Consider the following 11,233-nt stretch of genomic DNA (forward strand, 5'->3'; position numbering starts at 1 on the left):
CTTCACTCTAGGGCGTTGCTCCACCAGATCGAATAGTTAGGGCCTTAGAAGTCAACGCCCGAAGAATAAAAATATAAAATAAATAGAACAGTTTTTCCATTGTATAAAACGAATAATTGCAACCAGTGTAAAAGTTATGGACATTTCTACGTTCCGGGCAACCTAGGCTGCACTCTAGGGCGTTGCTCCACCAGATCGAATAGTTAGGGCCTTAGAAGTCAACGCCCGAAGCGTAAAATACAAAATAAATAAAACAGTTTTTCCATCGTATAAAACGAAAAATTGCAAACAGTGTGAAAGCTATGGACATTTCTACGATCCGGGCTACCTAGGCTTCCCTCTATGGCGTTCTTCCACCACATCGAATAGCAACGGCCTCAGAAGTCAACGCCAGAAGCTAAAATACAATATAAATATAACAGTTTTTCCATCGTATACAACGAATAATAGCAACCAGTGTGAAAGTTATGGTCATTTCTACGTTCCGGGCAACCTAGGCTTCACTCTACGGCGATGCTCCACCAGATCAAACAGTTAGGGTCTTAGAAGTCAACGCCCGAAGCCTAAAATACAAAATAAATAGAACGGTTTTTCCATTGTATAAAACGAATAATTGCTGCCAGTGTAAAAGTTATGGTCATTTCTACGTTCCGGGCAACCTAGGCTTCACCCTAGGGCGCTGTACCACCAGATCGAATAGTTAGGGCCTAAGAAGTGAACGCCAGAAGCATAAAATACAATATAAATACAACAGTTTTTCCATCGTATAAAACGAATAAATGCAACCAGTATGAAACTTATGGTCATTTCTACTTACCGGGCAACCTAGGCTTCACTCTGGGGCGTTGCTCTACCAGATCGATTAGTTAGGGCCTTAGAAGTCAACGCCCGAAGCATAAAATACAAAATAAATAGATCAGTTTTTCCATCGTATAAAACAAATAATTGCAACCAGTTCGATAGTGATGGTCACTTCTACGTACCGGGCAACCTAGGCTTCACTCTAGGGCGTTGCACCACCAGATCGAATAGTTAGGGCCTTAGAAGTCAACGCCCGAAGCATAAAATATAAAATAAATAGAACAGTTTTTCCATCGTATAAAACGAAAAATTCCTACCAGTGTGAAAGTTATGGTCATTTCTACTTTCCGGGCAACCTAGGCTTCACCCTAGGGCGTTGTTCCACCAGATGGAATAGTTAGGGCCTAAGAAGTCAGCGACAGAAGCATAAAATACGATATAAATACAACAGCTTTTCCATCGTATAAAACAAATAATTGCAACCAGTTTGATAGTGATGGTCATTTCTACGTACCGGGCAACCTATGCTTCACTCTAGGGCGTTGCTCCACCAGATCGAATAGATAGGGCCTTAGAAGTCAACGCCCGAAGAATAAAAATATAAAATAAATAGAACAGTTTTTCCATTGTATAAAACGAATAATTGCAACCAGTGTAAAAGTTATGGACATTTCTACGTTCCGGGCAACCTAGGCTGCACTCTAGGGCGTTGCTCCACCAGATCGAATAGTTAGGGCCTTAGAAGTCAACGCCTGAAGCGTAAAATACAAAATAAATAAAACAGTTTTTCCATCGTATAAAACGAGAAATTGCAAACAGTGTGAAAGATATGGACATTTCTACGATCCGGGCTACCTAGGCTTCCCTCTACGGCGTTCTTCCACCACATCGAATAGCAACGGCCTCAGAAGTCAACGCTAGAAGCTAAAATACAATATAAATATAACAGTTTTTCCATCGTAAACAACGAATAATAGCAACCAGTGTGAAAGTTATGGTCATTTCTACGTTCCGGGCAACCTAGGCTTCACTCTACGGCGATGCTCCACCAGATCGAATAATTAGGGCCTGAGAAGTCAACGCCAGAAGCATAAAATACAATATAAGTACAACAGTTTTTCTATCGTATAAAACGAATAATTGCAACCAGTATGAAACTTATGGTCATTTCTACTTTCCGAGCAACCTGGGCTTCACCCTAGGGCGTTGTTCCACCAGATCGAATAGTTAGTGCCTAAGAAGTGAACGCCAGATGCTTAAATACAATATAAATACAACAGTTTTTCCATCGTATAAACCGAATAATTGCAACCAGTATGAAACTTATGGTCATTTCTACGTTCCGGGCAACCTTGGCTTCACTCTACGGCGTTGTTCCACCAGATCGAATAGTTAGGGCCTAAGAAGTCAACGCCAGAAGCATAAAATACGATATGAATACAACAGCTTTTCCATCGTATAAAAGGAATAATTGCAAATAGTGTGAAAGTAATGGTCATATCTACGTTCCGGGCAACCTAGGCTTCACTCTACGGCGTTGCTCCACCAGATCGAAATGTTAGGGCCTAAGAAGTCAACGCCCGAAGCATAAAATACGATATAAATACAACAGCATTTCCATCGTATTAAATGAATAATTGCAAACAGTGTGAAAGTAGTGGTCATTTCTACGTTCCGGGCAACCTAGGCTTCACTGTATGGCGTTCTTCCACCACATCGAATAGCTACGGCCTCAGAAGTCCACGCCTGAAGCATAAAATACAATAAAAATACAACAGTCTTTTCATCGCATAACAGGAATAATTGCAACAAGCGTGAAAGTAATGATCATTTCCGCGTTTCGGGTATCCTAGACTTAACTCTGAGGCATTGCTCCACCAGATCGAATAATTAGGGCCTGAGAAGTCAACGCCAGAAGCATAAAATACAATATAAATACAACAGTTTTTCCATCGTATAAAACGAATAATTGCAACCAGTATGAAACTTATGGTCATTTCTACTTTCCGAGCAACCTAGGCTTCACCCTAGGGCTTTGCACCAACAGATTGAATAGTTAGGGCCTTAGAAGTCAACGCCCGAAGCATAAAATACAAAATAAATACAACAGCTGTTCCATCGTATAAAATGAATAATTGCAAACAGTGTGAAAGTAATGGCCATTTCTACGTTCCGGGCAGCCTAGGCTTCAGTCTACGGCGTTGTTCCACCAGATCGAATAGTTAGGGCCTAAGAAGTCAACACCAGAAGAATAAAATACAATAAAAATACAAGAGTCTTTCCATCCTATAACAGGAATAATTGCAACCCGTGTGAAAGTGATGGTCATTTCTACGTTCCAGGCAACCTAGGCTTCACTCTAGGGCGTTGTTCCACAAGATCGAATAGTTAGGGCCTAAGTGGTCAACGCCAGAAGCATAAAATACAATGTAAATAGAACAGTTTTTCCATTGTATAAAACGAATAATTGCAACCAGTGTAAAAGTTATGGACATTTCTACTTTCCGGGCAAACTAGGCTTCACCCCAGGGCGTTGTTCCACCAGATGGAATAGTTAGGGCCTAAGAAGTCAACGCCAGAAGCATAAAATACGATATAAATACAACAGCTCTTCCATCGTATAAAACAAATAATTGCAACCAGTTTGATAGTGATGGTCACTTCTACGTACCGGGCAACCTAGGCTTCACTCTAGGGCGTTGCACCACCAGATCGAATAGTTAGGGCCTTAGAAGTCAACGCCCGAAGCATAAAATATAAAATAAATAGAACAGTTTTTCCATCGTATAAAACGAAAAATTCCTACCAGTGTGAAAGTTATGGTCATTTCTACTTTCCGGGCAACCTAGGCTTCACCCTAGGGCGTTGTTCCACCAGATGGAATAGTTAGGGCCTAAGAAGTCAGCGCCAGAAGCATAAAATACGATATAAATACAACAGCTTTTCCATCGTATAAAACAAATAAGTGCAACCAGTTTGATAGTGATGGTCATTTCTACGTACCGGGCAGCCTATGCTTCACTCTAGGGCGTTGCTCCACCAGATCGAATAGTTAGGGCCTTAGAAGTCAACGCCCGAAGAATAAAAATATAAAATAAATAGAACAGTTTTTCCATTGTATAAAACGAATAATTGCAACCAGTGTAAAAGTTATGGACATTTCTACGTTCCGGGCAACCTAGGCTGCACTCTAGGGCGTTGCTCCACCAGATCGAATAGTTAGGGCCTTAGAAGTCAACGCCCGAAGCGTAAAATACAAAATAAATAAAACAGTTTTTCCATCGTATAAAACGAAAAATTGCAAACAGTGTGAAAGATATGGACATTTCTACGATCCGGGCTACCTAGGCTTCCCTCTATGGCGTTCTTCCACCACATCGAATAGCAACGGCCTCAGAAGTCAACGCCAGAAGCTAAAATACAATATAAATATAACAGTTTTTCCATCGTATACAACGAATAATAGCAACCAGTGTGAAAGTTATGGTCATTTCTACGTTCCGGGCAACCTAGGCTTCACTCTACGGCGATGCTCCACCAGATCAAACAGTTAGGGTCTTGGAAGTCAACGCCCGAAGCCTAAAATACAAAATAAATAGAACGGTTTTTCCATTGTATAGAACGAATAATTGCTGCCAGTGTAAAAGTTATGGTCATTTCTACGTTCCGGGCAACCTAGGCTTCACCCTAGGGCGCTGTACCACCAGATCGAATAGTTAGGGCCTAAGAAGTGAACGCCAGAAGCATAAAATACAATATAAATACAACAGTTTTTCCATCGTATAAAACGAATAAATGCAACCAGTATGAAACTTATGGTCATTTCTACTTACCGGGCAACCTAGGCTTCACTCTGGGGCGTTGCTCTACCAGATCGATTAGTTAGGGCCTTAGAAGTCAACGCCCGAAGCATAAAATACAAAATAAATAGATCAGTTTTTCCATCGTATAAAACAAATAATTGCAACCAGTTCGATAGTGATGGTCACTTCTACGTACCGGGCAACCTAGGCTTCACTCTAGGGCGTTGCACCACCAGATCGAATAGTTAGGGCCTTAGAAGTCAACGCCCGAAGCATAAAATATAAAATAAATAGAACAGTTTTTCCATCGTATAAAACGAAAAATTCCTACCAGTGTGAAAGTTATGGTCATTTCTACTTTCCGGGCAACCTAGGCTTCACCCTAGGGCGTTGTTCCACCAGATGGAATAGTTAGGGCCTAAGAAGTCAGCGCCAGAAGCATAAAATACGATATAAATACAACAGCTTTTCCATCGTATAAAACAAATAATTGCAACCAGTTTGATAGTGATGGTCATTTCTACGTACCGGGCAACCTATGCTTCACTCTAGGGCGTTGCTCCACCAGATCGAATAGATAGGGCCTTAGAAGTCAACGCCCGAAGAATAAAAATATAAAATAAATAGAACAGTTTTTCCATTGTATAAAACGAATAATTGCAACCAGTGTAAAAGTTATGGACATTTCTACGTTCCGGGCAACCTAGGCTGCACTCTAGGGCGTTGCTCCACCAGATCGAATAGTTAGGGCCTTAGAAGTCAACGCCCGAAGCGTAAAATACAAAATAAATAAAACAGTTTTTCCATCGTATAAAACGAGAAATTGCAAACAGTGTGAAAGATATGGACATTTCTACGATCCGGGCTACCTAGGCTTCCCTCTATGGCGTTCTTCCACCACATCGAATAGCAACGGCCTCAGAAGTCAACGCTAGAAGCTAAAATACAATATAAATATAACAGTTTTTCCATCGTAAACAACGAATAATAGCAACCAGTGTGAAAGTTATGGTCATTTCTACGTTCCGGGCAACCTAGGCTTCACTCTACGGCGATGCTCCACCAGATCGAATAATTAGGGCCTGCGAAGTCAACGCCAGAAGCATAAGATACAATATAAGTACAACAGTTTTTCTATCGTATAAAACGAATAATTGCAACCAGTATGAAACTTATGGTCATTTCTACTTTCCGAGCAACCTGGGCTTCACCCTAGGGCGTTGTTCCACCAGATCGAATAGTTAGTGCCTAAGAAGTGAACGCCAGATGCTTAAATACAATATAAATACAACAGTTTTTCCATCGTATAAACCGAATAATTGCAACCAGTATGAAACTTATGGTCATTTCTACGTTCCGGGCAACCTTGGCTTCACTCTACGGCGTTGTTCCACCAGATCGAATAGTTAGGGCCTAAGAAGTCAACGCCAGAAGCATAAAATACGATATAAATACAACAGCTTTTCCATCGTATAAAAGGAATAATTGCAAATAGTGTGAAAGTAGTGGTCATACCTACGTTCCGGGCAACCTAGGCTTCACTCTACGGCGTTGCTCCACCAGATCGAAATGTTAGGGCCTAAGAAGTCAACGCCCGAAGCATAAAATACGATATAAATACAACAGCATTTCCATCGTATTAAATGAATAATTGCAAACAGTGTGAAAGTAGTGGTCATTTCTACGTTCCGGGCAACCTAGGCTTCACTGTATGGCGTTCTTCCACCACATCGAATAGCTACGGCCTCAGAAGTCCACGCCTGAAGCATAAAATACAATAAAAATACAACAGTCTTTTCATCGCATAACAGGAATAATTGCAACAAGCGTGAAAGTAATGATCATTTCCGCGTTTCGGGTATCCTAGACTTAACTCTGAGGCATTGCTCCACCAGATCGAATAATTAGGGCCTGAGAAGTCAACGCCAGAAGCATAAAATACAATATAAATACAACAGTTTTTCCATCGTATAAAACGAATAATTGCAACCAGTATGAAACTTATGGTCATTTCTACTTTCAGAGCAACCTAGGCTTCACCCTAGGGCTTTGCACCAACAGATTGAATAGTTAGGGCCTTAGAAGTCAACGCCCGAAGCATAAAATACAAAATAAATACAACAGCTGTTCCATCGTATAAAATGAATAATTGCAAACAGTGTGAAAGTAATGGCCATTTCTACGTTCCGGGCAGCCTAGGCTTCACTCTACGGCGTTGTTCCACCAGATCGAATAGTTAGGGCCTAAGAAGTCAACACCAGAAGAATAAAATACAATAAAAATACAAGAGTCTATCCATCCTATAACAGGAATAATTGCAACCCGTGTGAAAGTGATGGTCATTTCTACGTTCCAGGCAACCTAGGCTTCACTCTAGGGCGTGCACCAACAGATTGAATAGTTAGGGCCTTAGAAGTCAGCGCCCGAAGCATAAAATGCAATAAAAATACAACAGTTTTTCCATCGTATAACAGGATTAATTGCAACCCGTGTGAAAGTGATGGTCGTTTCTACGTTCCGGGCAACCTAGGCTTCAGTCTAGGGCGTTGCTCCGCTAGATCGAATAGCTAGGGCCTTAGAAGTCAACGCCAGAGGCATAAAATACAATATAAATACAACAGTTTTTCCATCGTAAAAAACGAATAATTGCAACCAGTTTGAAAGTGATGGTTATTTCTACGTTCCGGGCAACCTAGGCTGCAGTCTAGGGCGTTGCTCCACTAGATCGAATAGCAAGGGCCTTAGAAGTCAACGCCAGAAGCATAAAATACAATATAAATACAACAGTTTTTCCATCGTATAAAACGAATAATTGCAACCAGTGTGAAAGTTATGGTCATTTCTACATTCCCAGCAACCTAGGCTTCACTCTAGGGCGTTGCTCCACCAGATCCAATAGTTAGGTCATTAGAAGTCAACGCCAGAAGCATAAAATACGATATAAATACAGCAGCTTTTCCATCGTATAAAAGGAATAATTGCAAACAGTGTGAAAGTAATGGTCATTTCTACGTTCGCGGGCACCCTAGGCTTCACTCTACGGCGTTGTTCCACCAGATCGAATAGTTAGGGCCTAAGAAGTCAACACCAGAAGAATAAAATACAAAATAAATACAACAGCCTTTACACCGTATAAAACGAATAATTGCAAACAGTGTGAAAGTAATGGTCATTTCTACGTTCCGGGCAACCTAGGCTTCACCCTAGGGCGTTGTTCCACCAGATGAAACAGTTAGGGCCTTGGAAGTTAACGCCCGAAGCATAAAATACAAAATAAATAGAACAGTTTTTCCATTGTATAAAACGAATAATTGCTACCAGTGTAAAAGTTATGGCCATTTATACGTTGCGGGCAACCTAGGCTTCACCTTAGGCCGTTGCTCCACCAGACCGAATGGTTAGGTCCTTAGAAGTCAACGCCAGAAGCATAAAATACGATATAAATACAACAGCGTTTGCATCGTATAAAAGGAATAATTGCAAACAGTGTGAAAGTAATTGTCATTTCTACGTTCCGGGCAACCTAGGCTTCACCCTAGGGCGTTGCTCCACCAGATGAAACAGTTAGGGCCTTGGAAGTTAACGCCCGAAGCATAAAATACAAATTAAATAGAACAGTTTTTCCATTGTATAAAACGAATAATTGCTACCAGCGTAAAAGTTATGGTCATTTCTACGTTCCGGGCAACCTAGGATACACCCTAGGGCGTTTCTCCAACAGATTGAATAGTTAGCGCCTTAGAAGTCAACGCCCGAAGCATAAAATGCAAAATAAATAGAACAGTTTTTCCATCGTATAAAACGAATAACTGCAACCAGTGTGAAAGTACTGGTCATTTCTACGTTCCGGGCAACCTAGGCTTCACCCTAGGGTGTTGTTCCACCAGATGGAATAGTTAGGACCTAAGAAGTCAACGCCAGAAGCATAAAATACAATAAAGGTGCAACAGTTTTTCCATCGTATAACAGGAATAATTGTAACCAGTGTGAAGGTAATGGTATGTTCTACGTTCCGGGCAACCTAGGCTTCACTCTAGGGCGGTGCTCCACCAGATCAAACAGTTACGGCCTAAGAAGTCAACGCAAGAAGCATAAATTACAATATAAGTACAACAGCTTTTCCTTCGTATATAATGTATATTTGCAAACAGTGTGGAAGTAATTGTCATTTCTACGTTCCGGGCAACCTAGACTTCACGCTAGGGTGTTGCTCCACCAGATGGAATAGCTAGGGCCTTAGAAGTGAACGCCCGAAGCATAAAATGCAAAATAAATAGAACAGTTTTTCCATTGTATAAAACGAATAACTGCAACCAGTGTGAAAGTTCTGGTCATTTCTACGTCCCGGGTAACCTATGTTTCACTCTAGGGCGTTGCTCCACTAGATCGGATAGCTAGGGACTTAGAATTTAACGCCAGAAGGATAAAATACAATATAAGTACAACAGTTTTTCCATCGTATAAGATGAATAATTGCAGACATTGAGAAAGTAATGGCCATTTCTACGTTCCGGTCAACCTAGGCGTCAGTCTAGGGCGTTGGTCCACAACGTCTAATAGCTACGGCCTTAGAAGTCAACGCCAGGAGCATAGAATACAATATAAATACAACCGCTTTTCCATCGTATAAAATGAATAATTGCAAACTCTGTGCGCGTAATGGTCATTTCTACGTTCCGGGCAACCTAGGCTTCACTCTAGGGCGTTGCTCCACCAGATCGAATAGCTAGGGACTTAGAACTCAATGCCAGGAGCATAAAATGCAATATAAATAGAACAGCTTTTCCATCGTTTACAACCAAAATAATAGCAACCAGTGTGAAAGTTATGGTCATTTCTACGTTCCGGGCAACCTAGGCTTCACTCTAGGGCGTTGCTCCACCAGATCGTATAGTTAGGGCCTTAGAAGTCAACGCCCGAAGCATAAAATGCAATAAAGATGCAAGAGTTTTTCCATCGCATAACAGGAATAATTACCACCAGTGTGAAGGTAATTTTATGGTCTACGTTCCGGGCAACCTAGGCTTCACTCTAGGGCGGTGCTCCACCAGATCAAATAGTTAGGGCCTAAGAAGTCAACGCCAGAAGAATAAAATACGATAGAAGTACAACAGTTTTTCCATCGTATAAAATGAATGATTGCGAACATTGTGAAAGTAATGGTCATTTCTGCGTGCCTGGCAACCTACGCGTCACTCTAGGGCGTTGCAGCCCCACATCTGATAGCTACGGCCTTAGACGTTAACGCCGGAAGCATAAAATACAATATAAATACAACAGCTTCGCCACCGTATAAAATGAATAATTGCAAACAGTGTGAAGGTAATGGTCATTTCTACATTCCGAGCAACCTAGGCTTCACTCTAGGGCGTTGTTCCACCAGACGGAATAGTTAGGGCCTAAGAAGTCAACGCCAGGAGCATAAAAAACGATATAAATACAACAGATTTTCCATCGTATAAAACGAATAATTGCAACCAGTGTGGAAGGTATGGTCGTTTCTACGTTCCGGGCAACCTAGGCTTCAGTCTAGGGCGTTGCTCCGCTAGATCGAATAGCTAGGGCCTTAGAAGTCAACGCCAGAGGCATAAAATACAATATAAATACAACAGCTTTTCCATCGTAAAAAACGAATAATTGCAACCAGTTTGAAAGTGATGGTCATTTCTACGTTCCGGGCAACCTAGGCTGCAGTCTAGGGCGTTGCTCCACTAGATCGAATAGCAAGGGCCTTAGAAGTCAACGCCAGAAGCATTAAATACAATATAAATACAACAGTCTTTCCATCGTATAAAACGAATAATTGCAACCAGTGTGAAAGTTATGGTCATTTCTACATTCCCAGCAACCCAGGCTTCACTCTAGGGCGTTGCTCCACCAGATCGAATAGTTAGGTCATTAGAAGTCAACGCCAGAAGCATAAAATACGATATAAATGCAGCAGCTTTTCCATCGTATAAAAGGTATAATTGCAAACAGTGTGAAAGTAATTGTCATTTCTACGTTCCGGGCAACCTAGGCTTCACTCTAGGGCGTTGCTCCACTAGATCGAATAGCAAGGGACTTAGAAGTCAACGCCAGAAGCATAAAATACAATATAAATACAACAGTTTTTCCATCGTATAAAACGAATAATTGCAACCAGAGTGAAAGTTATGGTCATTTCTACATTCCCAGCAACCTAGGCTTCACTCTAGGGCGTTGCTCCAACAGATCGAATAGTTAGGTCCTTAGAAGTCAACGCCAGAAGCATAAAATACGATATAAATACAGCAGCTTTTCCATCTTATAAAAGGAATAATTGCAAACAGTGTGAAAGTAATGGTCATTTCTACGTTCCGGGCAACCTAGGCTTCACTCTACGGCGTTGTTCCACCAGATCGAATGGTTAGGGCCTAAGAAGTCAACACCAGAAGAATAAAATACAAAATAAATACAACAGCCTTTACACCGTATAAAACGAATAATTGCAACCTGTGTGATGGTTATGGTCATATCAACGTTCCGGGCAACCTAGGCTTCACTGTAGGGCGTTGCTCCACCAGATCGAATAGTTAAGGCCTAAGAAGTGAACGCCAGAAGCATAAAATGCAATAAAAATACAACAGTTTTTCCATCGTATAACAGGA

Source organism: Calliopsis andreniformis, unplaced genomic scaffold (genome assembly GCF_051401765.1).
Source record: "Calliopsis andreniformis isolate RMS-2024a unplaced genomic scaffold, iyCalAndr_principal scaffold0025, whole genome shotgun sequence".
Lineage (NCBI taxonomy): Eukaryota > Metazoa > Arthropoda > Insecta > Hymenoptera > Andrenidae > Calliopsis > Calliopsis andreniformis.